Source organism: Elephas maximus, chromosome 19 (assembly GCF_024166365.1).
Source record: "Elephas maximus indicus isolate mEleMax1 chromosome 19, mEleMax1 primary haplotype, whole genome shotgun sequence".
NCBI lineage: Eukaryota > Metazoa > Chordata > Mammalia > Proboscidea > Elephantidae > Elephas > Elephas maximus.
The window spans coordinates 62152410-62179611 of NC_064837.1; positions in this window are offsets into that span (position 1 = coordinate 62152410).

Here is a 27202-nt window from a genome sequence, read left to right on the forward strand (position 1 = left end):
CATATATACATATTTGCTATTATGTCTAATAGTTATACTTTAATATATTCAACAACTATTTTTGAGCTCCAATTATGCTTTAGGCAGTGAGATAGAGAAAATTGGGAAATATACAGAGAAGAAAATATGAACGAAGTTCTTTCTTGTATGTTACAGAGAGTGGGGGACATACCTAACTGAAAAGGAATTTTTGTAGTAGGTAGTTGAGAGATGGACCCATTTCCTCTGAAGAGTTCTGAATTACACACGTTGTCCCAGAGTAACTATTAATAACTCCCCCTTCTCAGAAATGTTTTGGTTTGGCCAAACGATTAAATAGTTACACACTAGGATTATGGGATAAACCTGTTGAGAGTTTAAAGTAGAGACGCCTATTAGTTATGGAGGCAGGATGGAAAAGCATCCCAGATGAGGTATTATCCAGGTTGATAGACAAAGAATAATGGAGAGTAGCTGGGTGAAGAATGGGACAAGGCATGACAAGGAACACTTATTCCAAAAGAACTGAAGAATGGGTTCAAAGATAGGGGCACAGGGGGCTTAAGAGGACCAGAGAGAAATTCAAATATGGGAGCACCCTGCAGTTCAAAGGAGAACATTGCGTGGAATGGGACTAGATAGGTCAGCGGTGGGCGGGTCATGAGAGGCCAAACAGTTTGGACCAATCTCCCTGAAGAGTGATAAAAAGCCAAGTTTATTAGTGTCCTAGAGGGTGCTCTAACAAATGACCACAAACTAGGCGGCTTATAACAGAAGCATATTCTCCCACAGTTCTGGAGGCTAGAAGGCCCAACTCAGGGAGTTAGAAGGCCATGCTGTCTCCAAAGTCTCCAGGGGAAGAGCCTTGTTTCTTCTAGTTTCTGGCAATCCCAGGCATCCCGTGACTTGTGGCGGTGTCACTCTAATCTCTGTCTCTATCTTCACTCTTCCCTCTGTGTCTGTTTTCTCTTCTTCGAAGGACATCCCTTACAAAGAGATTAGGGCTCACTCTAATGACCTCATCTTAACTAATGACATCCGCAAAGACCCCTTTTCCAAACAAAGGCACATACGCAGGTACCAGGGGTTAGGACTTGAACACATATTTTGAGGCACACTTTTCAATGTATAACAACACCAAGGAAGGTGCTCTGTGTATTCTCGAGGGTGTGCAATGGCAGACGTGCATGGAACATGGGGGAGCTATGGGTCTAGAGAATACAGGGCCCATTTGATTTGGGAGCCTTTGGGGAACTGTTGATTTTACAGCAGACTAGTGTCATTGTGTTCACGGTATCCCATTTCCAGACCATGGATGTCATACGGCCATGAGCCTCAGAGCACGCAACATCCATTTCGCCGTCCAGCTTACATTTCAGCAGAACAATTCCAGAATGAATCATTGCATGCTCAGGTAGTTGGTTACGCCTGGTTTACAGCCCATTTTCAGAGTTCCTTTCTACGTTTCGTTCGTGGCTGAGTTTGCAGAGATTTATGTGGAGATTTCTTATTCTCCTTGAAAAATATGGAATCTTTCGCCGGCATATTTTTCTCACTCAGTAAGGCAGTGCTGGGCCTCCCTGTTGTAATTCTCCACAAGGACTTTTTTTTTTTACCTCCACTCAAATCTCAATCACTTTTATTTAAGTAAGGAACGGGAACTTGAGAACAGAGAAATTAGCTCCTGACATATTCTAAAAGATGAACTGCAAACTGAATGCAGCCCTTTGAAATCAGTAGAAACTGAAAGAAAAGCTGGTAACTCTGTGAAATGAAATTGTTGGCTGCAAAAGAAGGAACTGATTTTAGTAGGATTCAATTTCTCAAAATCCCCTACCTCTAAGACCCAGCCTGATGTGGAGTCTGCCAGATAGGTAATTGTCCATAGGGTAAGACTCAATGCGGATGCAAAAGAATCTTCTTAAAGGAAGAGCCTGATCGAGGCTGCGTCACATCTCTCATGAGGAAAGCAGCATGGAGGGGACTCAGTTTACAAAGAAAGATTCTCGAGGAAAGAATATGGGGAATGAGCAGTTGGTACAGGATTGTGTAAGGCTAGAGAGCGAGACTGTCTGGGCTTGAATCAGGCTCTTCCAGTTCCATGTTGTGTAACTGTGGACAAGTATTTTAACTTCCTTAAATTCTCCGGGACTCAGGTTGCTCATCTATAAAATGGGGCTAAATTTGTTTTTAATGATAGGACCTACCTCATAGGGTTGCTATTAGGATTAAATGTATTAATATTTGTAAAGTACTCAGAGTAATGCCTGGCACAGAGTGTTGGCTAACAACAATTTATCAATAATTGTTGCTCAGGTATGATGTCATCTATTCTAAATTACTCTAAATTCAAAATTTCAGCATCTCTGAAATTATTTAGTCCCCTGCTATATACCTTTTAAGGGACCCTGGTGGCACTGTGGTTAAGTGCTCAGCTGCGAGCCAAAAGTTTGGCAGTTAAAACCCACCAGCCGCTCCATGGGAGAAAGATGTGGCAGTCTTCTCCCGTAAAAATTACAGCCCAGGAAACCCTATGGAACAGTTCTGTCCTGTACTATAGGGTCGCTATGGGTTGGAGTCGACTTGAGGGCAATGGGTTTTATATCCTTCTGTCTCCTTTGTTGTTGTTGTTGGGTGCCGTGAAGTCGGTTCCAACTCATAGTGACCCTATGTAAAACAGATTGAAACATCATTGCTATGCTTAAGCCCATTGTTGCAGCCACTGTGTCAATCCATCTCATACAGGGTCTTCACTGAGGCAGCCTACTTTAAATTGTATTAAACCTGGGTAAAACTAGTAACTCCTGGAGCAAAACCTACGAAGTCACAATTTATAATGAAAACAATACACAGCATCCTTTCCAAAACTCCGTGATGCCCACACATATATTCCACGTCCTCGGTGATGAGAACATTTGCCCAGGTAGAGACGGGATGGCCAAGGTGTGACAGGGAAGGACAAAGCTCAGCAGGGCCAGAGTTTACTTCATATCTCTTTGTCTCCGCATAGGGGGAAAAAAAAAGGCCCAACTTCCAGACATCCATGAAAACAAAATAAACAGGCATGTAAATGAGATGTGTTTTGGATGTGGGTTTGTATATATTGGCAGAAAGAGCGGTGAAACTTACGACTCTACTTTCTTATTCTTTCTTCTCTCTTCTGTCCTTCTTGGTGCCAAAGGAGTTATTTTTAAAAGCATGGGTCGGTGTTTTTGGTCATACTGTTGTGGCAAAAGGGGAGATGACCTTTACATTCAGTTAGTAGCTGTTTTACCATCAGTCAGCTCCAAATGGCAGCATTTAGTGTTCATGTTGATTTCATGTTTCATATCTCATCACAGATAATTTGGATATTTCTTAGCTTTTTGGTTCCCCTCCAATTAAACAGCTCTTACCAAGCCTGAATATGGGGAGATTGCAGGTCGTTTCTTCCTTAACTCATTAAAGGAATGTTTATTCCCTACCAAGTTCTAGTAAAACATCAAGGCAAGCCTGGTATGAGGAACTCTGTAGAGATACACACGTAGAGGGGTTAATCCAACTCTGTGTACCAGGAGTGAGAGAGAATGGGGCAGGTGTTGGCGGTTGTTTCTGTGGTGTTTACCATAAAGAGACAATCTATAGGAGCAGCCAGCTGAGATGAACCACACTTAACGAGAAGACTTGGGTTTGTAAGTCCAAGGGGCCCCATCAACAAGAGGTGACTGGAGTCCCATGACTCACACAGTGTCTTAATTCTCCATGATTGCGATTCTCATTTTTCATCAGTCTTTGAGGTTTTTCAAATTCTGGATCAACGTTCGTAGAGGAAAGAATGATGCAGTCCTGGCATGCAACAACAAAAATGCTGATATTGTATGTTTCATGCCCTCATTTTTGTTTGTTTGTTTGCTTGTTTTGTTTTCTGGAGTAAAGGGAAAAAGGGTAAATTACTTCTGCTGCTTAATATTCTTTCAGCCCTTACCTGAGATACCAACAAAAGCATCATCTATATCATGCCAAAATTTTGACAGAAAACTGAAAAATATGGTAAGTAATCCAAATGCTTTTCTTTCTACAGAATTAAACAACTTGGCAAGTCTCCATGCCACTAACTGAATTTTCTCGGTTTTCTTTGGCTGTTTAATGATGGGTGGTCTAAAATCCATTAAAATATATTCTCATAAAAGATGTACCATGGAAAAAATGTGCACTCATGAAGATTTATATGATCTCTGTTGCTAACTTTTTGTTGTAAAATGATCTTAACTTTCAAATCCTCACATCTCTGATCCAATAGTGCTCTTTTTCAGTGAGAATTGTGCCTGACAAAATTGATGTAACATTAAATTTGATCCATCTAAAAGAACCAAATAATCCTTATTTCCCTTCAGATGAGGGTGAGACAAGGGGGTCTCATCATATTCCTATAGAAAAAGAGTAACTAACATTTAAATTGTGAAAATGTTTCCACGTCTGAAATTTTTTTTTTTAATTTGTGTCCACGAAAACGTTGAAAGTTTAAGACCTCCATTTGAGTAATTATTGCTAGCTGCTGAAACAAAAATGTCTGCGTATCAGTGGCTTAGCCCAACAAAGATGTATTTCTCACACATGTAAAGTCTACTACCAGTGGTCCTGGGCAGCTCTCCTTCAGATGACTCAGGGACCCAAATGCCTTCTGTCTTGTGGCTGTGCCATCTTGGAGCTCTTTACTCCCAACTGCACAGATGGTGGTGAGAGAGAAAGAAAGAATGGTAGATCACGGAACAGTCATGAAGAAAGACTGGACATTTAAGTTGGTTTAAATGATGCCTGACTGGCTAGAGGCCATGGCCTCTGAGATTCACTGGCTTTGTTATTTCAGTTACAAACAACCTGTTTCATAATTGCTAAATCTTTATAAATCATACATTCTTCTCTAAAATAGGGGAAAGAATTAGACAAGCAGACAGGCCAAAGTCACAACTGCCAAAGCCTGATTTATTGGTGAGTGAACCAAACCAAAGCCGTTGCCGTCGAGCTGATTCTGACTCACAGTGCTAGTATAAATCATCTTTAGGAAAAGAAGCCATCTCATTTCTAACAAATGATAAAGCAGTGCCTCTTTAAATGTCTTCTCCCCACACATCAAACACCTAAGATAAGTGAATATGTGTGACTTCACCAAGTGGCTCTTCTAATGAGATTAACCGATGACATTTAATCATCTCCTGTAAGAGTGAAAACTTCTCCCACCATATATCTGATGGACTTTTTTTTTTTTGAGCTAAGTGATCTTGTCTTTCGACATCTCCCTGGAAATACTTATACATCATAAGTGAAGTGAAACATACCCAGGGTAATATTTAAAATATCGAACAACTGGTAAGCGCAGACATCAACCAATGAGAATGTATTCTGACCATAGAGCAGGGTTCTGGAACTGTCTATTGCAATGAGCATTGGATGTTTAGTTTCTGCATGGTGTGCAGAACAAGGGTTCTGAGGAAGGAGCCCCTAGCCTGTGTAGTGCTGGGAGGGAAAAGTTAGGAGGCATAGGCAAAAGATGTTATATACTACTACAGATGTTTTCCCAATATTTTATCAATAGGCATAGTCATACCGGAACCTATCAACTAGTCTTTTACATATAATGCATTCGATATGAATATACTAAGTTCTTACTCTCATTGATATTAGGTGCTAGAAATACCTGGCTTCAATTCCCATTGCCAGCTCTTATACCGTGATATTCCATCAATTCCATTAATCTCGAATATTGCTACTGTAAGTTGAAGTGCTTTTATCAGAAATGTACACAGTTCACATTTTTTATCTTTGCACATCTGAGAAATTATTTCTGTTGCCTTTGTTCATGAATAACTCCTTGGCAGGTGATGGAATATTTCAATCTTGCCTTTCACCTCAAAACTCTATAGGAATTACAAAAATTCTCTCTTAGTGTTAAGTATTACGAAGGAGACAGGAACTACTTTTATTCCTTTGTACATAATCTAGTTTCTTTGCTTGGACATTTAAAAGAAAAATTTTCGTCTTTAAAATAAAATCATTTTATCAGTGCACATTTAGGTGTGAGTCCTATTTTCTTTCCTGTGCTTATCAAATTAATATTATCTGGAAATTTAGTGGTCTTATGATTTGTAGGTTTGGGCCTCTCTTTTTTTTTTTTTTAAAGCAGTAATTATTTTTTTCTATATCTTTGGTGAGTCAGTAGTCTCTTCTGTACCCATCGTATGGTTCCTTTGCCTAGACACGTAAGCCCTGGTTCTGTCTATTGCTTTTTTTTCTCTCTGAAAATACACCAAACATAAATACTCTTACACTTCGAATTTCATGCTTATAGGTTAAACAGTTCCAAGAGCTATTTTTCTAGCCATATTGCTGAACCTCACTTCTATAGCACCATCTTGAAGTATGTCACCCCATTCCTTTACTATACTGCCTACCCAGTCTCAAGTGCTCATCTGGAAAACAGAAAGGAGTCTCTTAATCATCTGTATTTTATTAAGTGTCTAATACACTATAGGGGAAAGCCAATTCTCTGTTTTCCCAACATTTCAGCCGCATTCCAGAATTGGAGGCCAAACAAATTACAGCAAATCGTTTTCTAATAGGGGGAAAAAATGCCTCAGGAGTTCTATAATGTCCTAAACAGAACAAACAAACCTTGGGTGTTTAGAGCCCTTATCCAAAAGGCTTTCCCACCATAAACCAAGTGAAACTCAATTTATCTCAAAAAAGACGAAAGGGTGAGTCAACTTGGCTGTAATTTGAACTCTACAGTTCCTGGGAGTCTCCCCATTTCCAACCTGAGATTCCAACCTCTAAGCTATCTCCCCTGGTGGATTTATTTGCCTCTTTTATTTCCTTGGTTAAAAATGTCTGAGTCACCATAACCCAAACACTGAAAGAACCTTTACTTTTAAGAGAGCATTAAAACTGCATTGATTGATTCGGTGGGATGTCAGACCCTCTGTTTTGTTCTCTGAAAAATTTGAAGGACTTTATTAGATTCTGGGAATACAGATGGAAAAGATAGCAAAGGCAATTCCATCTTCAACGTCTCAAAGTGAAAATCCTCACTATTGCCCCTCATCCTCTCTGGATGTTTCTGGCTGCTCCTAAAAGTATGTACACAGCAAGACATCTGAAAAGACTGAACGAACTAGGATTTACTTACACTTATCTAAACAGAGGAAACCCTGGTGGCGTAGTGGTTAAGAGCTACAGCTGCTAACCAAAAGGTTGGCAGTTCGAATTCACCAGGAGCTTCTTGGAAACCCTCTGGGGCAGTTCTACTCTGTCCTGTAGGGTCGCCATGAGTCGGAATCAGCTCGATGACAGTGGTTTTGGTTTTTTTTGGTTTACAATGAGACCATTCATCCTACGTTAGGATAGCATTCATTCACTTTTTTGCCAAAAATTTATTGAGCACCTACTATGTCTACTCATTATTCCAAATGCCCCTGATGAATAAGACCCAGTGCCTTTGGGAGCCATCTGTACATCCTATGATAATGAGGAGAAACAGGAAGATGAAAGAGATATCATTAGCCCCATTTTACAGATGAGAAAACTGAGGCATACAGCGGTCAAGAAACATGCCCAAACTCACAACATTTGTAATTAGTAGGGCCAAATTTCTAAGGCTTCAGACGGGCTTCAGTGTTTACAAACATAACCTCCATGTTCTGCTGACATGGTGCCTAGTTTAGTCAGATTAACAGAAGTAAGGAAAGTTAAAAATTGGAATAGAAATAAGGGAGAGAGAACGGTCACACAACCACCATCAGGCACAAATTTTGCTCCCTTCTGAAGGGAAGTAGTGCCCCTACAAACACCAGGATCACACCCAGAACAGCTGAGATGGAGCTAGAACAAGATACACTGTCAGGCTTAAGCTGAGCCAAGGCCCAGGCAGGCTCAGATGTCAGTTTTCAAAGAAAAGATATAACAATGGGAGTCACTCACTTATTTTTTATTTGATTAATTAAACTATCTCCTGATTTGGGAGATGCTTCTCTTTAGTCGTGCTCCTAGTTTCAATTTAATCAATTTCAAACCTGAAACCTGTTGCCGTGCAGTCAATTCTGACTCCGTAGCAACCCCACAAAACAGAGTAGAGCTGTCCCATAGAGTTTCCAAAAAGCAGCTGGTGGATTCGAACTGTTGACCTTGTGGTTAGCAGCCGAGCTCAAAACACACGAGATATCTTACTTCCTGTAGTTGCCTTGAAAAAAAAAAAAAAAATTTTTTTTTTTTTTTTTTTTTTTTGCCTTGAAAACCAAGTGAAAATGTGATGGATCTCAATTGGATGTTGTAACTCTATCTAACAGAATTATCTTCCCATATTTGTTTCACCGTCTTTTAAGTACCTCGAGTAAATATTGCTACTATTTTACTGAATTTACTGTTATTTTCTATTCCCCTTATTTGTTGTTGCTGTTGTTAGGTGCCCTCAAGATGCTTCCGACTCATAGCAACCCTACATACAACAGGAGGGAACACTGCCAGGTCCTGTGTTATCCTCATGATCATTGTTATGCTTGAGCCCATTGTTGCAGCCACTGTGTCAATCCATCTCATTGAGGGGCTTCCTATTTTTCACTGACCCTCTCCTTTACCAAGCATGAAGTCTTTCTCCAGGGACTGATCCCTCCTGAAGATATGTCCAAAGTACTTGAGACAAAGTCTCATCATTCTCACTTCTAAGGAGCATTCTGGCTGTACTTCTTCCAAGACAGATTAGTTCATTCTTTTGCCAGCCCATGGTATATTCAATATTCTTTGCCAAGTCCGCAATTTTAAGGCTTCAATTCTTCTTCAGTATCCCTTATTCATTGCCCAGCTTTTGCATGTATATGATGAGGCAATTGAAAACAGTATGGCTTGGGTCCGGTGCACCTTAGCCTTTAAGGTGAGGTCTTTGCTTTTTAACACTTTAAAGAGGTCTTTAGCAGCAGATTTGCCCAATGCAATGTGTTGATTTCTTGGCTGCTGCTTCCCTGGGTGTTGACTATGGATCCAAATAAAATGAAATCCTCGATAACTTCAATTTTTTTCTCCATTTATCCTGATGTTGCTTATTGGTCCAGCTGTAAGAATTTTTGTTTTATTCATGTTGAGGTGTAATCCATACTGAAGGCTGTGGTCTTTGATCTGCATCAGTAAGTGTTTCAAGTCCTCTTCACTTTAAGCAAGCAAGATTGTGTCATCTTCATAATGCAGTTTGTCAGTGAGTCTTCCTCTAATCCTAATACCCTGTTCTTCTTCATATAGTCCACCTTCTCAGATTATTTGCTCAGCATACAGATAGCATAGGCATGGTGAAATGATACAACCCTGATGCACACCTTTCCTGACGTTAAACCACGCAGTATCCCCTTGTTCTGTTCTAACAACTGCCTCTTGATCTATGTACAGGTTCCTCATGAGCACAATTAAGTGTTCTGGAATTTCCATTCTTCCCAATGTTATCCATAATATGTTATGATCCACACAGCTGAATGCCTTTACATAGTTAGTAAAACACAGGTAAACATATTTCTGGCATTCTCTGCTTTCAGCCAGAATCCATCTGACATCAGCAATGATATCCTTGGTTCCACATCCTCTTCTGAATCCCTCTTGAATTTCTGGCAGTTCCTTGTCCATATACTGCTGCAGCCACTTTGAATGATCTTCAGCAAAATTTTACTTGTGTGTGATATTAATTAATGATATTGTTCAATAATTTCTGCATTTGGTTGGATCACCTTTCTTTGGAATAGGCATCTATCAGTTTGTCATACTGTGGGAGCCTGTCTGTTACTGTGATGCTGAAAGCTATGCCACTGGTATTCAAATACCAGTAGGGTCACCCATGGTGGACAGGCTTCAGCTGAGCTTTCAGACTAAGACAGACTAGGAAGAAGGACCTGCAGTCTACTTCTGAAAAAAATTAGCCAGTGAAGACCTTATGAATAGCAGTGGAACGTTGTCTGATATAGTGCCCTTTGGGTTGGAAGGCACTCAAAAGATAACTGGGAGATAGCTGCCTCTTCAAAGTAGAGTCGACCTTAATGACTTGGATGGACTCAAGCTTGTAGGACCTCATTTGCTGATGAGGCATGACTCAAAATGAGAAGAAATAGCTACGAACAACCATTAATAATCAGAACGTGGAATGTTTGAAATATGAATCTAGGAAAACGGGATATCATCAAAAATGTAATGGAACACATAAAACATCGATAATCTAGGCATTAGTGAGTTGACACAGACTGGTATTGGCCATTTTGAATTGGACAGTCATGTGGTCCTCTATGCCGAGAATGACAAATTGAGGAGTAATGGCATTGCATTTATCCTCCAAAAGAACAATTCAAGATCTATACTGAAGGACAATGTCGTCAGTGATAGGATGATACCCATATGCCTACAAGGAAGATCACTTATTTACTGACATACAATCTCCTTAGTCATGTAAATGGCTTAGTTTGAGAATGATTCATGTTGATCTGGCCTTGTGTCAAGATGCTCACAAACCTCCTAGCAGGTGCTGAGGGGGGCTGATCTCATACTTTTATGTCACCCAATGTCTTTCCAACTGTTTAAGGTAAAGCTTAACATTCTTTTGGAAGTATCTTATGAGTTAGATTTGGAGAATGACAGGAGCATGTTAGGATGGAAGAGAAAGTGGTGCTCTGTTCCAGATCTCTGCTTCTATTAGGACAGTTTCCTCTTTATCTGCCTTGCTGTTGTGAGGTGCTGTCGAGTCAGCTTCGACTCACAGCGACCCCTTGTATGATAGAATGAAATGCTGCCTGGTCTTGTGCCATTCTCACCATCATTGTTATGTTTGAGCCCATCGTTGCAGCCACTGTGTCAATCCATCTTGTTGAGGGGCTTCCTCTTTTTCACTGACCTTCTACTTGACCAAGCATGATATCCTTCTCCAGGGACTGGTCCCTCCTGATAACATGTTCAAAGTATGTGCAGCAAAGTCTCGCCATCCTTGCTTCTAAGGAGCATTCTAGCTGTACTTTTTTCAAGACAGATTTGTTCATTCTTCTGGCAGTCCATGATATATTCAATGTTCTTTGCCAACACCACAATGCAAAAACATCAATTCTTCTTCAGTCTTCCTTATTCATTGTCTAGCTTTCGCATGATGCCCCATTTAGAAGTGAGGAAGCTCAGGATTATAACACTGGGATTCTATATAACCTTTCACTTTAAAAAATTCAGCTGACCAAAAAAAACAGTTCAAAAACCACTGTGCTACGTACGTATGCTTGCTCCCATGTCAAAATGCCTGCTCCTGACAATGGAGCAATCCTTTATTTCAATTTTTCCTTCTGGTGAAATCACTTTAGGATGCTCTTTTAAGTATGTTAGATTCTATTTAAGTGGGTATATTTCTGTGCTTTTAACGTTTATCTCTGATGGACTTGTTTATTTGAATCTCATAAGTAAGATTATATCCAGTTCTTTATGTTATGTCTTTATGTTTGCACAGAAATGTTCACCTGCAAAGTATAGATAACACAGGAACTAATTTAAGACAGAAAATGTTAATGTAAGCTGGGAGCAGCCCGAGTTCTGGGCTGAGAGTCAAGAGATCCTGTTTCCATCACTGAAGAGCCAAGTATTGTTGTTAGGTGCCTTCGAGTTGGTCCTGACTCATAGCTACCCTATGTACAACAGAACGAAACACCGCCCGGTCTTGCACCATCCTCACAACCTCTGTTATGCTTAAGCCTGTTGTTGTAACCTCTGTGTCACTCCATCTTGTTGAGGGTCTTCATTTTTTCACTGATCCTCTACTTTATCAAGCATGATGTCCTTCAGGGAATGGTCCCTCCTGGTATCATGTCCAAAGTACATGAGAGGAAGTCTTACTCTCCTTGCTTCTAAGAAGCATTCTGGCTGTATTTCTTCTGAGAGAAGTAATGAAGAATTTGGACTGCTTCCTAAATTTCACTCCAGTCCTAAAATTCTGTGGTCTATGGTTCAGCTGTGAATATCACTCCCTTTTTGATTGGATGGCAGAAGAGCCATCAGTATCATGAGTTTCACATTCTGGAAAGTATAAAAATATAGTCTATGAATTTGGTGGTTGTTCTCTGCTGCCGTCCATGAATTGAGTCAAGAGAAAAGTGAAGGGATTAGAGTTCTAGAAAATCCAGATTATGAAAAGACCAAGGAGAGTGGAGAGAAGGAACCAGGTGCTTTAAGAGCACCTGTTTGATGTCCAGTTCACCCTAGAAAGGATAGTTTTTCCTATTTTACCCCATTAAATCCTCACGACAATCCCCAGGCAAATATAATTATGCCTCATTTAGAGATGAGGAACCTCAGGATCAGAAATGATAAGTAGCTTCACATAAGACTAAGAACTGGAGGAAGACTCATTAAAAACCTGCCATATGCAGACGATACACCTTGCTTGCTGAAAGTGAAGAGGACTGAAAGCACTTACTGATGAAGATCAAAGAGTACAGCCTTCAGTATGAGTTACACCTCAACATAAAGGAAACAAAACCCCCCACAGCTAGACAATAAGCAACATCATGATAAACAGAAAAAATTGAAGTTGTCAAGGATTTCATTTTACTTGGATCCACAGTCAATGTCCCTGGAAGCAGCAGTCAAGAAATCAAAGCACGCATTGCATTGGGTAAATCTCCTGAAAAAAGGCCTCTTTTTAAAGTGTTCAAGGGCAAAGATGTCACCTTGAGGATGAAGGAGTGCCTGACCCAGGCCATGGTGTTTTCGGTTGCCTTATATGCACACAAAAGCTGGCCAATGCATAAAGAATACCAAAGAAGAATCGATACATTTGAATTACGGTGTTGGTGAAGAATGTTGAATATACCAGACCTGCCAGAACAACGAACAAATCTGTCTTGGAAGAAGTACAGCCAGAGTGCTCCTTTGAAGCGAGGATAGTGAGACTTTGTCTCGTACTTTGGACATGTTATCAGCAGGAACTAGTCCCTGGAGAAGGACATCACGCTTGGTAAAGTAGAACATCAGCCAAAAATAGGAAGCCCCTATTTGTTGCAGTGGCTGCAACAATGGGCTCAAACATAACAATGATTGTGAGGATGGCACAGGACCAAGGAGTATTTTGTTTTGTTGTACATAGGGTCGCTATGAGTGGGAACTGACCCGACAGACCCTAACAACAACAAAGAGGCTACACAGCTGATAAGAAACCAAGCCACGATGAGAACAGAAGTTCCTGTGATTCCAAACTTGATATACCACGCTTACTTTTTGTGGAATGTGATCAGGTGGGTAGGTCTCAGTCATTAGAAATATGGACGTTAAAGTATTAAAGCATAGAAAAATCCTTTGACATGGCCTATAATGATTCATGGTGAGGAGAAAAAAACATTTTGCTCAAGCTACAGAAAATCAAGCTTAATTAGTTAAGGATTAGTTGTACCCAGGCTGTCTTTAAATCTTGGTCTAATTGTATATCATCTTTAAATGCATAGTGATTTGTGATGCTGAATACGAGTTAATGCCGAGTTATTTATTAAATGTTGTATTATTTTATTTAAGTCATGGGCTGGGAATGTACCAAGACTTCTCTTAGTCAACCACGACCAAGGGAAGTCTAGCTGACTGAGTGAGAAGGGGGGACCAGGAATCCAATAGTAAGTAGCACATCTTACAGTAGCCAGAATATCCAGAAGGGAACAAATGGCCCTGTGACATTGGCCTTGCAAAACAATCCTTGTAAAATGGTAATAAATGATATAAACTCTGATCCCCTAAAAACTTCACCTGATCATTAAAATCATGCTACCAGTACCAGTTGTCCTTGAGTCAATTCTAACTCGTGGTGACCCCATGTGTGAAGAGTAGCCCTGGGCTCCATAGGATTTTCAATGACTGATTTTTCAGAAGTAGATCGCCAGGCCTCTGGTCTGAGGTGCTTGTGGGTGGATTGAACCTCCAACCTTTTGGTTAGTAGCCAAGCAAATTAACCATTTATACCACTCAGAAACTCAAAAATTATTCTAAGAGGTAGCCATCACCAGGAAAACCATCTCTGGTTCCCAGACTTCAAAGGTTCTCTGTGGTTTTATCTCAGGTGAGAATGGTGGTGGGTAGGGTAGAAGGTGGGACTGAACAGGCTGCATTTGTCATGCTGCCAGGAAGGAAAGAAAGTCTGAGACCTATGAACCAGACATTCAAAACATGGCTGACTCTTCCCATAGTCGCTGCCTTAACTAATCTAGCAACATACTTCACGGCTCTCCAGGGAGAATAAGAAGGTCTTCTCTGACCTCCACTGGCCTCTTCAATGGCAATCATCCACAGAACACAGAGCTGTAAAGTCCAACCACTGCATCATCTTCAGAAGCTCTGAATAGCTCAATTTTGTCTGATATATCATTTAAAAAAAAAAAATTCTTTTTTTTGCTTTTTTTATCATTAAGAATGCCCCTTTTTATTTATATAGTAATTACAGAAAAGGAGTCCCTTGGTGGTGCAAACAGTTAATATGCTTGGCTATTAACTGAAAGATGGGAGGTTCGAGTCCACTCAGCGGTACCTTGGAAGAAAGGCTTGGCAATCTACTTCTGAAAAATCAGCCATTGTAAACCCTATGGGGTACAGTTCTACTGTGACACACATAGGGTCACCAAATCAACTGGATGACACCTGGTTAATTAGAGAAAACAGCTTAATTATAAGAAACCAAGCCAATTTCCAATGGCTTTGATTTTAGGGAAGATGAAAGGTAGAATGCCACAGGGTAAAAAAGTGTGAACCTTATTGACTTCTCACCCTCCATCTAGACCCTCAGTAAAGAGCATTGACAGAAAAGATGGTCTGGCCCTAAATCCCTCAACCATATTTTTTTCTGGTAAAATATATATATATATATATATATATATATATATATATATATATATATATATATATATATATATATATATATATATATATATATATATCACGGTCTTTTTTTTCCTCCAGAATCAATAGCACCAGAAACTGAAAAAATAAAGACAGTGCTGAGTATAAAGCTGAGTTCTCTGTCAGAGTCATACAGTGAGTGGAGACCCTCACTGGGACATGGTGGTGGTGAGTGGATCCCAGGAGCAGGGCAGAGAAATAATAACAGACACTAGGGTTGCTTTTTTTGTTTTGTTTTTTCTTTCTTTCTTTCTGTCCTAAAAGCAGGACACCAACAATACGGAGATATATGACCCTGTGATATTTTATTTTCAAAACGAGACAGAACCCAACTCCAGCCCCCTCGGGAGAGCCCTACTTCCCAGCGCTGGGTCGACCTGGGGAGCGCTGGCATTTCCTCTTTAGCAGGAGTGCAGCCAGCACACCAATCACGCTGCCATTGGAAGCTGAGTGCAGTAGTTAATTAAGGCTGCATCTTTTATTCTCCAGGGCAATTCAGCACAGCTTGAATGAGCCCCAGAGCCAGTCTGCGGTGGGAATGTCTCCCTGGGCAGTGGGAGAATCCAGTCTCTGAGGCTGGCTCATCAGCATGACAATAGTCCCCAGGATGCACTTGGACTGATGTCATGGCCAGAGTTAGGGAGGGGGCATGAAAGCCTTGTTGCAGAAGCCTGGAGCGTTTGCAGCTGACTGGGGCTATTTCAGTGCGTGAAATTCCTTCCCTTTCTTTCTTTTATAAGAGATGTTTGCTAATTGGTAGAGCTCAGAAAACAATATACCATTAAGAATCCCTTTTCCTTCCTCCCACCCCCCCCCCCCTCAGTTTTTGAAAAAATCCCTGTGTTCTAGTTTCATTGGAAATCTCCACATTTGTTCTGTGGTTTGCATGAAGCCTTAATTTTTCTTTCTCTTTAGCATGGAACTTATAAACAACGATTTACTAAAAGAGACTCTGCTAACCCATTCTTCTGTGCCCAGGTTTCCCTAAGGCACGCTCCCCCTTCGGGATTCTTGGCTGGGGTCCTGCCACAACTCATACATTTGCCTTGTACATTATACATTGATACAAAACATTTTGGAAAAGTGAGTCATGGAAAGTTAGTCTGATTTTGTAATTTTTTTTTTAATCGCGAAAACCTATTTAAAACTGGAGCAATTGAATCGTTTAAGTTGGCAGAGAAACGGTCAGAATGAAGGCGCGGGGGAGGGGGAGGTCCAATGGAGGGTCTGGGGGTGGAAGCTGTTTGGCTTTGCCACCAACTCAGTAAGTGACCTGGGCACAACACTGTGCTCACCTGCCTGTGCCTCAATTCTCTCATCCGTCCAAGGTGCGTGTCCGGGTGGGTTGCGGGGGAGGCTGAACTCAATCATTTTTAAGGCCTCTCCTGGGCTTGCTCTTACGTCATATTTTCTTTTGACACAGGACATCAGCTCTGAAATGTCGGAAAATTTGTGGCCTGTTAGCTCTCTAAAAGCCCAAGACGTCTACAAAGTCCTTCTAATATTTTCACACTGGTGCTCTCAATTATAAGACACGCTATTTCCGAAGGACGAACGACACCTGTTCCTTACAACCGCGAAAGACGCTGTGATCTGACGCCTACGCATTCAACCCAGGGACTCACCTGTGAGGTTAGCTGCTGATTAACAGGAAAGGGAACCCCCGGTGGCGCAGCGGTTAATAGCTCGGCTGCTAACCAAAAGATCAGCAATCCAATCAGCTCCTTGGAAACCCTATGGGGCAGCTCTACTCTGTGCTGCAGGGTCCCTATGAGTTGGAATTGACTCAGCGACAATGGGTTTGGTTTTGAGGGTTTTGGTCCATGTAGGAAAATGGTTTTAACTTTCTAGAGCATCCAGAATCCTAAGACTGCTGCAGTTCTGTCTGCTGGCCTTATTTCCCCATCTGCCGCATAGTGCCTGTTTCCTTGTGTTTGGAGTCGGAATCAACTGGACAGCAACAGGCTTGGTTTTGTTTTGGTAGGACCATAGAGGAGCCTGGTGGTTCAATGGTTAAGCGCTTGGCTGATAACTGAAAGGATGGTGGTTCAAACCCACCAGTGGGTCCACAGGAGAAAGATGTGGCAGTCTGCTCCTGTAAAGATTACAGCCTAGGAAACCCTATGGGGCAGTTCTACTTTGTCATATGGGGTTGCTATGAGTCAAAATCCACTCGACAGCACCTACCAACCACCGAGAGGCTGGAAAGGGCAGCGGTGGTTCAGCAGTAGAGCTCTCACCTTCTGTTCCGGCCAAAGCATGTTAAGCTCAGTGACCATCTGTGTGTCAGTGGAGGCTTGCATGTTGCTGTACTGCTATTCAGATTTCCAGGGAGCTTCCAGACTAAGACAACCAGGAAGAAAGGCCTGGCAATCTACTTCTGAAAATCAGCCAATGAAAACCCAATGGATCACAATGGTCCTGTCCACACCTGACCGAGGCGATGGTGCAGGACCGCCGTGTTTCATTCCGTTATGCACGGAGTCACTGTGAGTTGGGACTGACTCGACGGCAACTGACAACAACAACAGAGAGACTTGAAAGTGTCCCTTAAGAGTTGCATCCGAGTCATTGGAAGGGTATGTGGATATATCTCTGTATCTGGGACTCAGTGATTTCTAACACCCCACCTTTCTCCCACAGTCCTTCCTTTGTACACTTGGCCTGAGAATCTTGCCATAGGGGTGTGTATTAAATACTCACAGAGCACTGGTACCATCACCCTGGCTCAGGATTCATCGAAGTCAACCAACGTCCTTAAACTCAGACCTATCAGACGGCTTATCTTCGAAATCCCAGTCTGTGTCGTTCCAGGTTGCAGCTTGCTACTTGTGTCAAATTCTGCCAGGTGATGGTAATTTGGAGTATCCTTTCCCCAAGATGAATTTCATTTTTATAGAGATCAAAGCCATCTCAGGGCTACAGGGGAGTCTTCCAGGAGAGTGCAGGCTCCCTGAGATTGTGCATATTTTGAATATGTACAGGCTAACAACTGAAAACCAAACCAAACCCGTTGCCGTTGGGTCAATTCCGACTCATAGTGACCCTATAGGATAGAATAGAACTGCCTCATGGGGTTTTCACGAAGTGGCTGGTGGAGTCGAACGGCAGACCTTTTGGTTAGCAGCCGAGCTCTTAACCACTGCACCACCAGGGCTCCTAGGCTAACAAAAGCTGGTAAGAATCACTGTTTTAAAAAGTCTGAACGCAGATCTTGTGGGGAGATGAACTGTGATGGTAAAGAGCCCTCGGGTTATGCTGATGGCAATCTCTACTCTTAGTAATTAAAATAAGTCCTGAGACATTTTCTCAAGATGTCCCTGTAGAGTTCCTGTAAATTACCTACAGAACTGACTTCAATCCCTCATGGCATGACTTTCTGAGATTTAACAGAAGAAAAACAAAATAACAGAACTATCAGAAACTATGAAGTCGACAGCCCCTTATATTAAGTGTAACACTTCCACTGGAAATAGCCAGGCCACTGTCACCAAATAATTTCCATTACGGGGTTACTTCAGGTGAGCCAGGAGCTTGACCTTCCTATTCCTGTCTTCTCCCAAAGCAGCAACATTCTAGCAGAGCCTCATCCTCCCCTCAGCAAAGATCCTGGGCACAGTATCCAGTTGAAAAGGCTCTTTGAACTTGACAGGGGTCCATTTTATTATCATGATTATAAAACTTTAGAGAAGAATTTGACTTGCTTGATATTTTTCTCAAGTCCAAGTCTGAGGTTGGGTAAAGGGATACAAGACCAGTGTCTTTTGAAAGATGCCAGATTTGTCATCGAGATTTGTCTTGGCAAGAAAACACACACGTACACACACACATCCAGACATCCATAGTTGTCTTCTCAAAAGGGAAAGAGCTTGTCCCTATAGTTTAGACTGTATGCAGCTGGGGGAACAATGTCATGATAGAATGAAGACCCCACATCCCCCTCCCCCTGAAGCAGCCAAAGAAACCTTTGTGCAGCCCAGGTGTTGGCTGTGTCCTCTTCACTAACATCCTGTCTTGAATTATTCAGGCTAATTCATTATGTATCCCACATAGACACAATTAAAGCGTTCCTTTTTCCCATCCAGAGAGCCCTGGAGCCTGTAGGGACTGTGAGTACAGTAGCATTCCTCCCTGCCAGGACCTTTAAGCCGCCTGGTGGAGCTGAAGCGAAAGGGAATGGTTTGCAAAGCAGCAGTGGGGCTTGGAAATTCAGAATCCCATTACCCTTCCCAGTTATTTGATTGCAAAAGCAGCTCCCCTGGGTGGTAGGTGTTTCCAAGGAGGGAGAGCAAGGAGACTAGGGGGGCTAAGAAACTACAGAGCGATGAGAATTTAGTTAAGGGATATGCAGAAGTGCCCTGTGGTGTTTCAAAGCTAGTCCAGGTCAGACTTAAATAAAATGTCACTAATTGAGACTTTTTTTTTTTTTTTTTTGATGATGATAGTGCATTGGTGAAGGAGCCCTGGTGGCGCAATGGTTAAGTGCCTGGCTGCTAACCAAGAATTTGATGGTTTGAACCTACCAGAAGCTCCACAGGAGTAAAGACCTGGCAACCTGCTCTCTTAAAGACTACAGCCTAGGAAACTCTTTGGGGCGTTTCTACTCTGCCCCACAGGGCTGCTATGAGTCAGAATTGACTCCAGGGCACACAACAACAGTACATTGGGGTCCATCAGGCAGGGGCTGTGGATGAAGACTCTAGCTCTCTGCCAAAGAGACTGGAAAAGTCAGCAAAGCCTCAGCCTCGTATCCTCCTAAGACCCAGCAATGAGATAATAACTAAAAGTCTTTTACTCAAAAAAAAAAAAAAAAAAAGTGTTTCTATATTATTATTCCTTCTCATGGGATCTAAGGCTGTGTAAAGTGGCTCATTCAGAGCCAATTCAAGATGGTTCGGGGAATTTCCAGACAAATTAAACTGGAAAATTATACCCAGGTTGGGTGTGGAGGTGGGGTGGGGCAGGGTCTTCTTTCCCTCTATCCATTTGTCCTATCTTTCTTCCACCAGGCGACTAGCACCTTTGTGCTGAAGTGGTCAGCCAGCTCCACAAACCGTCTAAATCAGGTGTTTCCTACTGTCTCCTCTGTTGAGTGCTGACCAGAAGCAATTCAGTCACAATTCTTAGGTTTTTTGCACTAGATGACAGTAGCCACCAAAAAGTTCAAGGTGGGAGATGTTTTAACTATTTCCCTACAAGCTCACTACCCAATTATAATCAAACCAAGTCTCAGACCAAGTTCTGCTCCCTCGCAGATATTAATGTAAACATTTATCACTAAGGAGGCACAAAAAGTTCCTGGGACCTGCTCTGTGGACTCAAGCACGTCCTTCTAGAAAAGACTGACTCAAGGAAGACGTGGTTAGTCCACAGTCAGAATTCAGTTATAGTTGTTCCCACATAACCACGTAAACTAGTGGTTCTCAGTCCGGGTGACTGTGCCTCCCGGGGACATTTGGGAATGTCTCAGCTCGACAGCAGTGGGTTTGGTTTCGGTTTAGTGATATTTTTGGTTGCCACAACTGAGTGAGGGGGGGATGCTCCTGGCATCTAGTGAGTAGAGAGGAATGAAGCCGCTAATTCTCTCAGGATGGAGAATCAGGGGCACACAGACTCTGAACGCGCAGGGAACGGTGCCCAGTCGCTGTGGAGTAAATTCTGACTTACGGAGACGCCATGTGTGTCAAAGTAGCACTGTGCTTCATAAGGTTTCCCTGGCCGGTTTCTCAGAAGTAGATTGCCAGGGCTTTCTTCTCGGGCACCTCTGAATGGACTTGAACCTTCAACCATTCAGTTAGCAGCTAAGTATATTGGCCATTTGTACACCCAGGGACACACAGAGAAGTGTAGAGGGAGCCATGGCTGCAAACACCACTCACTTTTAAGGGTGTCATCGGCCACCTTGAATGCACGAGGAGGCAGACCAGACCATCAAGGAGGGCAGTGGAGGAACAAGTGACCAGCCCCAACCTTATCTGCTTTTGTTTTTAAGCCTTTATTTTCATTTGGTGCCTCTGATGAATATCAAACCGAAAGAACCCACTGCCATCGAGTCGAGTCCAACTCATAGAGACCCATAGGGTTTCCAAGGCTGTAAACCTCGATGGAAGCAGACCGCCACATCTTCCTCCCACAGAGCCGCTGGTGGTTTCGAACCAACGACCTTTCGTTTATCAGTAGTGTGCTTTGACCACTGACAACTACGGTAATTAGAAAAGAAATGATTTTGAAGAGAGGAGAAAGATTAATCAGTTGATGGAAGAACAGTTTTTGGTGAAACTGAGCCTCATAAGAGTTAAACTGGATGGCATCAAACCAGGATCTCAAAGGACTTCGGGTGAAGATGCTGAAGCAGAGGCCGTGTTGAGTCAGGCACACCTTCATGCTGGATTCTGTTATGCCCTGGCATGGAGTCATACGTAAATGAGTGGGTATCAGTGCAAATGAATTTTAAATGGCAGTACCTTGAGTGGTTTTGAATGCCGTCTTTGGAGCCAGAACGCCCGGTTCAAATCCTAGCTCTGCCACTTTACCAGCTATGTGACATTCCAAACCAAAAAACCCACTGCCATTGAGTCAATTCTGACTCACAGAGGCTCTGTAAGACAGAGTAGAATATCAAACCGAAAGAACCCACTGCCGTCGAGTCGATTCCAACTCATAGAGACCCATAGGGTTTCTGAGGCTGTAATCTTTAAGGAAGCAGACTGCCACATCTTTCTCCCGCAGAGCACTGGTAGGTTCCAACCACCAACCCTTCATTTAGCAGCTGAGCTCTTAACCACTGAACCACCAAGGGCTCCTTTTATGTGACATTAGACATGAAAATATATACACATTCCATAAGGTCAGGGATGAGTGTACATTTTGTTTATGAAGGTACCCCAAGTGCCTAGAGCACTATCTGGGAGACCACAGGTATGCAATAAAAAACCTGTTAACTGAACAATTGTGCAAGTTTACTCTTTACCCCAGTTTCTGCATCTGTATAATGGGTTGTTTGGAGGAATAAATGTACATGAAAAGCTCTTAGAATGGTGCCTCAGATTATACACAAAATGATACTTAGCAGTTACCTCAAGTCGATTCCGACTTATGACAACTCCACTTGTGTCAGAGTAGAACTGAGCTTCATAGGGTTTTCAATGGTTGATTTTCCAGAAGCAGATCACCAGGCCTTCCTTCTGAGGCACCTCTGGGTGGACTGGAACCCCCAACCTTTCAGTTAGTAGCCAAGTGTGTTAACCATTTGCACCACCCAGGGACTCGCTGATATTACTATCAACAAAGAGTGTGAGAAAAGGAAAGTCGGAAAACTTCAGGCAACTCTCTCCCCAGGCGATGTCCTGAGTTAAGGACATAACATGTTTTTCTCATCCAAAGCAGTCAGGTCACAAGCATGTCTAGGCAGGAAATTTCACTGGAAAGCAGCAGCTAAAATAAGGGATTCTTAGATTTCAGTCACTTGTTGGAGACGTGAGAGTTTATTTGCAAGGATCAGATGGACCCAAATCATGGGAGCTGGGGGGCGTGGAGAAGCCTGTCTCAATATCGACACTGAAAGGATGGTGGCTTTCTTTGAAGCCACGGCTGGGGCCCTTCAGAACCAGAGTGATTTAAAATATCACCTTGACCTCCTATTCTTGGCAAACTCTTTTTCAAAGGGAAAATTTCTGTACATACAGAAACACCCAAATGAGCTGGGGACACCTGTAAGCTATGAGCACAGGCACTTAAAGTACCTGGCATCAATTCCCCTCTTTGGTCCACATCCTGGTCAAGTGAAATCAAACATTTAGCTTTCACTTTTGCGTGACGTATCATCCTGCATACACCTCTCAACACATGTCCATTAGTCCTAAATGGTCCCAAATGTGGGTCTCTCTGAAGTGATAACAGCAGCCCTAGTAAAACAGTGACAGATCCTGAAAATACCTGCTCCTCCAGCCCCTCCTTGCATTCTTCCCTCCCACCCCATTTCCGACCATCTTGAATAACTTAAGCTTCTTTCATGTGTTGGTAGATTAAAACTGATGGATCTTGGCTTATTTATCTGGCTCGTCCTACAAAGAGTAAATATGCTAGTTAAAAAATAACAAATCGTAAACAGTTGTTAAAGAGGCAGTAATCATATGTTATAACTCTCCTTTTCCAAAATAACGCTTGTGGAGATCAGAAACTCAATATAAAATTTCTACGTGCAAGAAAAAAAAAATGGCCAGATGTTCGTGACATCTGAATTTGGATAGTATCTGACATCGCGATGAAGTGGGAATTCACCGTAATGAAGAAGAGGGAATATAAAAAGAATGGGGATTTCAACTGACCTAGGATTCTTAGTGTCTCAGAATTTTCATTTTAATCAAGGAATCAGATTCTTTGGGGAAAGGTCCTATGACTGAGGGGTGTGTATTCTAATGAGGAATATAAGGAAATAGTACACCTAGCTCAGGAGGGAGTGTGTGTAGGGATTTGGGCATGGGTAAGGTTTGAGGTATGTCCCAGGAGCAGACATTTGAGATGTGTTTGAAGGATAAATAGAAACTGGCTTTGATATTTTGGGCAATGACAAAAGCCTGGTGATTTGGGGTAACCTCGGAGAGTTCAGTCTATCTGGGGTAGAATAGGTTGGTACAAAAAGACAGGCAAAGCCTATAGAACCTTGAGTGACACAACAAAGAATATGGATCAGAGGAGCCTCAGAGGGCTTCACGTGGGAGAATGGCATGATCCGATTTGTATTTTACAATGGTTCCTCTGACTACAAGATGGAGAATGGAATCAAATGAGAATCAAAGAGGTGATTACGTGGCTACAACCACTGAACAAATCAGAGGCAAAAACAAACAAACGAAAAATTTCAAAATCTAGGGGAAAAAAAGACTAGGAACAGGACACTCTGATGCCTCTTCTAGCACATTCCACCTGGCAAGATTTGTTCTCTGATCTCCAGATCTGGTCACCAGGGAAGACTTCCAGGTAGAAGAGGATGGCCCTGCTTCACTCTCTAGCAGAGAATTCGCATTCCCACTCCAGATACCCTGAAACAGAATCTACATTTTAACAAGATCCTGGGTGACTCTTACATATGAAAAACTTGGCGAGTTGGAACTGACTGGGCGGCAAAGGATTTGGCTCTACTACTGGGTCTCAGAATTGGTCCCTAACCAGCAGCCTTACCATCGCCTGAGAACTTGTTAGAGATGCAAATTCTCAGCTGGGGTTCAAACTAGAACGAACTGATTCGAAGCCCTGCTCTCTATAAAACACTCACTTTGAATAATTTCTCTAAGTGGGCAAATATACTTGCCAGGAGCCATCTCTTCTTTTCTCCTCCTCAGAGCCAACCATAGCATTTGACTAAGGAAGTGGCTGGGGAACAAAGGCAACGGAAACCCTCCTGGGGATCAGACCCACTTCCTTCTCCTTCAAAAAGCCAGCAAAAATGACTGAGAAAAATCAGGGCACTGTAGAAAAAGATGTTTAACATTAGTCAAGTTTTTATAATTATTTGTTCCCGTCATGAAATGCCGTTCTGTGCTTGCTGGCTGCCTCAGTTGAGGATACCAGTTGCCCTTAAATGGATTATGACTCCCGGCAACCCCACGTGTGTCATATGGAACTGTGCTCCACAGAGTTTTCAATGGCTGATTTTTCAAAAGTAGATTGCCAGGCCTTTCTTCCAAGGCTCCTCTGGGTAGACGCAGACCTGCAACCGTTCAGTTAGCAGTCAAATGCATTAACTGTTGGCACCACCACGATAGTGAGGAAGCATCCTCTAATCCATTTTAATACCAAAATCCGTTTTGTATTCATTTCACAGGCATTGATTGTTTGGTACGTAACCAGCTCTGTGCTAACTATAACTTTTTTTTGCCCCCCTAAAAATCAGAAGTCTCTGGGTAGTGCAAAAAATTAACATGCTTGGCTGCTTACTGAAATTTTGAAAGTTCAAATTCACCCACAGGCCTGGCTATCTATTTCCGAAAAATCCATCAACCAAGACTCTCTGGAGCGAAATTCTACTCTGACACACATGGGGTCGCCATGGGTTGGAGCCCACTGGGTGTCAACTGGCAGTAAATCAGTTAAGGATGTGGTTGTTGGATGCTGTCGAGTCAATTTCAACTCATATCAACCACATGTGACAGAGTAGAACTGCCCCATAGGGTTTTCTTGGCTGTAATCTTCATGGAAGCAGATCAGCCGGTCTTTTTCCCATGGAGCTGCTGAGTAGGTTCGAACCTCTGACCTGTGGGTTAACAGCCAAACACTTAACTTTAGCATCAATAGGGCTGCTTCAATTGTGGATTAAAAAAAAAAAAAAAAAAAAAAAAGTTGCTGTCGGGTTGATTTCAACTCATAGCGACACTATGGGGCAGAGTAGAACAGCCCCAAAGGGTTCCAAGGAGCAGCTGGTGGATTTGAACTGCTGACCTTTTGGTTAGCAGCCAAATGCTTAACCACTGTGCCATAAGGGCCCCTCCATAGAGGGTATGAAAAGTGGAAGAAGGAGAAAGCACACCTCCTACACACCTACCATAGTCCTGGTACATATTTACCATATTTTAAAATAATGGTAAAGTCACTGGTTGAATTCATTCTACTCCATCCCCATCATTTCACCAGGACAAGCTGTCTTGCCAGAGGTCACAACAGAGAACTGTTAGCTTGACAGAGGGTTCCTCTCCAGGTACAGCTGTATCAGACTAGAAACAATTCAGGAAGTTCATATGAAACAGAAATGCAAAGGGCTGCAGCAAAGGAAGGAAGGGTCCAAACCCTGGTGCATTGTTCATCAGCCCCCTACCTGCTCCATATAAAAACAATAAAAGAAGAAAATGTTGCCCAAAGGAAAAGTTAGAAAACCGTGTGATATTTTTATTAATCTGTGACGTACTGTATAAGTTAAAGCAATGTTCTCACCAGCTTTAAGATAAGTTCCCTAGCTGTTCCACCCCAGTAAACCCATACCTGTAAACTCATAGGAAGCCACGTCCAGGCTTTTCCATAAGAAGTCAGGAAGACAATCAGAAAGGTGAGATTAATCCCAGCAAGTTGGGAGAAGAGGGGGTACACGGACTCAGCATATCCTATAATATGGGAGCCTTGAGGGTGGCACACTACTAGAACTTTGTGAACAGGTGGGCTACCCTGGCTTGAAAGACCAGGAATACCATGAAAAAGTTGTTGGGTGCCGTGGAGTCAATTTTGACTCCTAGTGACCCAATGGAAACCCTGGCAGCATAGTGGTTAAGTGCTGTGGCTGCTAACCAAGAAGTCAGCAGTTCAAATCCACCAGGCACTCCTTGGAAACCCTATGGGACAGTTCTACTCTGTTCTATAGGGTCGCTATGAATCGGGATCGACTCGACGGCAGTGGTTGGTTTGATTAGTGACCCAATATGACAGAGTAGAACCACTCTATAGGATTTTCTAGGCTATAATCTTTATGGAAGAAGATTGTCAAGTCTTTCTCCTGTGGAGCTGCTGGGTGGGTTTGAATTGCCCACCTTTTGGTTAGCAGCAGAGTGCTTAACTGTTGCTCCATCAGAGGTATTTTTATCCATGCTACGGAATGCCTAAAGTCACATGGCTACTAAGTGGTAGAGTTAACATTCCACCCTAGGTCTAAAAGAAAAAACCAAACCTGCTGCCGTGGAGTTGATGCCAATGCACAGCGACCCTATAGGACAGAGTAGAACTGCCCCATAGAGTTTCCAAGGAGCGCCTGGTGAATTTGAACTGCAGACCTTTTGGTTAGCAGCCATAGCGCTTAACCACTACTCCACCAGGGTTTCTGGACCCCAAATTCTACACTTTCTTCAGTTTGCCACAATGGACCAGCTCAGCCAACGTAAAGGGTGGTGACTCATTGTGTAAGAAAAACAGAATTGGGGATTACAAAGTATCCCAGGCAGTATAATGAACACTTTTAAAAATCAGTTGCCTTTACGTTGACTCCAACTCACGGCAACCCCATGTGTGTCAGAGTAGAACTGTGCTCCATAGGGTTTTTCAAAGGCTGATTGTTTGGAAACAGACCTCCAGGCCTTTCTTCCAACACACCTCTGGGTGGACTCGGTACCTCCAATCATTTTGATAGCAGCCAAGTGTGTTAACCATTTGCATCACCCAGGAATTGTAAGTGAACTCTCTTACTGTTACCGTTTTGATGTATGCAATAGAGCTGGGAAGGAACACCCCCCAGCCCCCCAGGAAGCCAGAGATGCTTCTCTGATAGCTCATCTGCTTGTCCCATCGTCTTTCACCTCAGCCCAGAGAAGTGGAGGGGTCCCCCGTGAGGGCTCCATGTGGT